This window comes from Mirounga leonina, unplaced genomic scaffold (assembly GCF_011800145.1).
Source record: "Mirounga leonina isolate KUSES-001 unplaced genomic scaffold, KU_Mleo_1.0 Mir_114, whole genome shotgun sequence".
NCBI classification, from domain to species: Eukaryota; Metazoa; Chordata; class Mammalia; order Carnivora; family Phocidae; genus Mirounga; species Mirounga leonina.
Window position 1 is genome coordinate 30,576,297 of NW_023270265.1, and position 4,916 is coordinate 30,581,212.

At 40.9% G+C, this 4,916-nt stretch overlaps 1 non-coding gene across 1 annotated transcript; it reads right to left on the reverse strand.

The window, feature by feature from the left end:
• Nucleotides 1–1,882: 1,882 nt before the first annotated feature.
• LOC117998751 lies at nucleotides 1,883–2,043 on the reverse strand. The gene has a single exon (XR_004676071.1). It is a non-coding gene; the product is annotated as a U1 spliceosomal RNA (small nuclear RNA).
• Between the last annotated feature and the right edge of the window lie 2,873 nt (nucleotides 2,044–4,916).

Sequence of the window (4,916 nt, forward strand, 5' to 3'; positions counted from 1 at the left end):
GGACACAGACAAAGTGGGTTCTTAACTCCTGTTAGCAGAAATTCTCTCAGATAAAGCTGAGGTCAATGGCTATGCAGGGCTTCCAATGTTATCATTTATAAAGCAAAGAGTTTTGCATTAAGAAACAGACAGGGTTCTGGTATTGATTGTCCAATTATTACCCTCTAAGAACTTTAGGAAAATTTCTAGGCTCTCTGGCTTTGCTCTTCCCAACTGGGTAAAAGGGCAGGCTGGGCTGATTGGGAACTGGTGCCCAAGCTGGTAATGAGCTGTGGCCTGGAATTTACCTTGATTTGTATTAAATCTTATTTCTGCAAATGAAGCCATGTTGTCTCGGCCAAGTTACTTAACTCTCTAGGACTTGACCCTTTATCTGTCAAATGGAGGTAACAACAGATTTTAAGGTTAGTTATAGAGTATATTGAGATAGTGCATGTGATGAGCTTAGATTTAGGTCTGCCATATAAAAAGTGTTCATATGTTTGTTATTAATGTGATCATTCCCATCAAAAAGATCCCCAAGGTCCTTGACACGTGAATCGGCTTCCAGATTTTCTTATGAGACATAATTTAGATTCAGAACTCCATCTATCTATCTAGAATCTATCCTATCTGTCTATAGGTCAGAATTTCATAAACAGGCATTAGACAGAGTTCTAAATCTAAACTATGTCTGCTACCTGAATCAGGGTAAGTGAGAAGATTGTCCTTGACAGGTCATCCATCAAACACACAGGGGTGCTGCCAGCCCCAGGCAGTGAGCAGGGACGGCTGCCACCATGAGCCTGAGCTCCATCCTACATGCTGGAGGAGGGGCGGCCCCTGCCCCGGACAATGGATGATGGTGGGATGAAGGTCTTTTCAGACCAGCACCATTGGGTCACTGCCCAGGGCGGTGAGAATGTCAGTGGTCATGGGGCCAGGATAGAGTAGGGGAGGTCTGGTGGGGCCCAGGGTGCTGGGAGCAGGCAGCTGAGGCAGAGAGGCTGGGGTGGCAAGACCATTTGTGAGCTGAGGCTCCCAGGCCCCGTGCATGCTCCATTGTCCTACTGAATTCTGCTTACAAAATATAGTTAATAATCAAATTACTAGGAATTTCAAGACAGACACCACAGAGCCTTGAGCCCCCAGTGCAGAGCCCTTCTGAGTGTCAGACACTTTTTGACTGAGCTGAGTGTGGAGACTTTGCCCATGAAACCAGCCCTGAATCCTTGCCCCACGGAGTGGAGGCAAAGGTTAAGAGAGTTAACTATACACAGACTGCACTGCTTGTCACATAGCAGGCTCTCGATGCCAATGAGGTTATCTTCAAATTGTCCCAAACCTGCTCTTCTACCAGTGCCCTGTTCTCAAAAGAGGGCACCTTTTTAAATTGCAAATTCATCATGTTATTCATTTGGCTTAAAATGTTTAAGTTGCTTCTCTTTGTTCTGAAAATAAAATTCAAACTTCATGTGGTGTGTGAGTTCCTGGCACAATCTTCCTAAGACCCACTTGACCCCCTCACCCCATGGCCCTGTTCTCCTCCATCACTGTCCTCCAAGCTCACTGCTCTTTGCTTTCATCAGGCTTCCTCCCACCTTAGGTCCTTGGCCATGTGTAGGGAAGGGAGGAGTTCCAGGCAGAGGGAACAGTCTGTGAGAAGCCTTACTCATTTGTAGGCTTGAAAATTCACTTCCTCAGGGGGGTTTTCTTTGAGTTTTTCGACCAGCCAAAACAACCCCCATCCTGTGATGTGCTCTCATAATATCCTGTGTTTGTTTGTTTTCAGCTTCCTAAACAAATTAATTTTCTTCAAAAATGACCCAACAAGGGCTCAGGCTTAAACAAAAACCCACACCAAAACAGAAAATGAAACGTTCTTTCCTTGGCCAGAACTAAACAGGGGAAAGCAAAAATGCAGTCCCCTACTACCACAAATTATGCAGTGAAGTTTCCCACATTTGGGGAAATCACAGGTCAGCACATTTGGAGTCTAGTGGATAAGACTCACCCTGAAAAACCACCTTTGTGATCATGGTATCTCCCTTGCCAGGTAACTATATCCTGTGTTGGTTTTTTGTTTATTTTTTTAATAGAACTTCTAAAAATTCTAAATACAATCAGCTATTTAAAGTATTGATTTAATGTGTCTCTTTTCTTTCTTTAAACATCATGCAGGCAGGCCCCATTTCTCTCTTGTGTAATTATAGCTACATTCTGATGCCTAGTTGAGTGCCAGACACATGGTAGATACCAGTGACTATTTATTGAAATTACTTCTATCCAGTGCCTAACCAGGATGGATAAGCTGATGCCCAATCACTTGAGATAGGCAAATCCTGGTTAGGTGCTAGGATGAGACTAATTTCAAGTTTCATTCAATTCTTTCCTCCTGGACCTCCTGATCTCACCTCTTTGGGTTTGAAAACCTTTTCTTCAGCATTTCCCAGTATTCTTACCCCTGTTTCCAGTATTATCACTCCTCAGCAGAAGGAGTCACTTGTCTAGTCATTGAACCTTCTCATTTATTCAGGTGGCAGTATCTTTACATAAACATTTTCTAGAATTTTCCTATAAACTGTCTGCTATTATGTAAAGGTGGAAGTTGGAGCACCTGGATGGCTCAGTTAAGCATCTGATTTTTGATTTCAGCTCAGGTTGTAAGATCGAGCCCCGTGTCGGGCCTCATGCTGGGTGTGGAGCCTACTTGGGATTCTCTCTCTCCCTTCCCCTCTGCTTGGGCTCTCTCTCTCTTTCAATAAATTAAAATAAAATAAATAAAATAAAATAAAATAAAATATAAAATAAAATAAAATAAAATAAAATAAAATAAAATAAAATAAAATAAAATATAAAGGTGGAAGGAAAGAGTCCAGTGATGCAGCTTGCAAAATAAGCTTTGCAGAAGAAAATGTTGGTCTTTTAAATAAAAAATAAATAAACTGGTGTATTTAAGAAACCTTGCCACATAAGCAGTGCTGAGCTTCCCGTGAGTTTCAGCTCTCTGTACCACACTGTTTAGTAATCCCAAGACGGTTGTGGAAAGCAGAGCCCAGTGTACATAGCCACTGAGTTTCAGGAGCATTTTGAGATGGCATAATATATTTGTCATTGTCTACAGCCTAATAAGATTGTGCTTCCTGTTCACCTTCCATTTTATCATTGTCCGGAATAAAGAGAGGCATTAATTTAATCCATAAATACAGATATGATGGTTTTATCCTGTGGCTATGAATGGTGCTTTAAAATAAAGAATCAAAATGACAAACCAGTGTAGTAATTTACCATAATTACAGCAATGAAATATTACTTTGATTTAGTCATGGCAGTAATACATAGCTTAGGAACTTCTGCAAAATCCGCTAAGTAGAAGAGAACAAAGGGAGGAGGAAACAAGATGTGAGGTCGTGCAAGGTTTCTAGCCACCAATCCAGACAGTTGGGAAAATAAATGCAAGCTGGAGGACTCAGGGAAAGATCTGCCCTGGGAGGAGATGCCCTTGTTTTCTCTGGAAAGCCCGCCAAGTTTAGCAGACTTGCCACAGTTTAATTAAAGTCTGCAGCTGGTGTGAAAGCAAAGGAGGAAAAGAAATTAGGGCAGCAGAAAAACTAATGAAAGTCTAGAATCTCATTTTAAACTTTTCTCTCTATTATGAAAGAAATACGACTTGTCACATGTGCCCCTATTCACGGTACAAAGCCTTTGGGGAAGGAACGTTCTGGACTATGAAGAGAACAGACCTATAGTCAGGTCTCTTTGGACTTGACTGCCTTTTTCAGTGAAAACTCATCAAAATCTTTGTTCGTTTTTTGAAAACCAGATTGGTAAAAGAGGGCAGCACAAATTGAATATCTTCAGGTTTAACTACAGGAAAGTCCATTGAAACTTTGCACCAACCTTGGCAATCTGAGTGGGATTCACATTCAGCCTGTATGGCTGTATTCATCAGGGTCTCCAAAGAAACCGAACCAAGAAGATAGTCCCTATTGTGGGGACTGGCAAGTCCAAAATCCATGGAGTAAGCCAAGCAGACTGGAAACTCAGGCAGGGTTTCTATGTTGCAGTCTTGAGCCTGAATTCCTTTGCCATCAGGAAAACTCAGTGTTTCCTGTTAGGGCCTTGAACTGATTGGGTGAGGCCCACCCACATTATGGAGAGTAATCTGCTTTATGGAAAGTCTACTGATTTAGATGTTAAGTACATCTAAAAAAATACCTAGACAGCAACATCTAGTCTGACGTTTGATGAAGCAAATGGGCACCATGGCCTTGCCAAGGTGATGCATGAAATTAACTGCCAAACCACCTAATATTAAAAATAATATAGAAGTTAATATTTATATAACACTTTCTTTTTGTCAGGTACAACAAACTCATTTAATTCTCACAACAGCCATATGATACAGATAATGTTATTATCCTCAATTTATGGATGAGAAAACTGAGATATAGGAAATGTAAATAACTTTCCAGGTTCACAGAGAGACAGAACTAGGATTTGAACCCATGTAGTCTAACTCCAGAATTTGGCTTCTTAAGTACCAAAATATGATGAATCTGGGCAAGTTAATTAATTTCTCTGAGCTTTTATTCTTTTATGGGAAAACATACATAATAGCAAATAATGTGTGCTTTGAGGAAACAATTAAATCAGAATATACATATAAAGATCCTAGTATTCTACCTAATAGTAGTGCTCAATAAAATTTAGCTTTCTTCCCCTGACCTTAAAATTGCTTAATTTTTAATATATTTTTTTAAAGATTTATTTATTTACTTGAGAAGTGGGGAGGAGCAGAGGGAGAGAGTCTTAAGCAGACTCTGAGCTGAGTGCAGAGCCTGACTCTGGGCTTGATCTCACAACCCTGAGATCACAACCTGAGCAGAAACCATGAGTCACGTGCTTATCCGACTGCAACACCCAGGCACCACAAA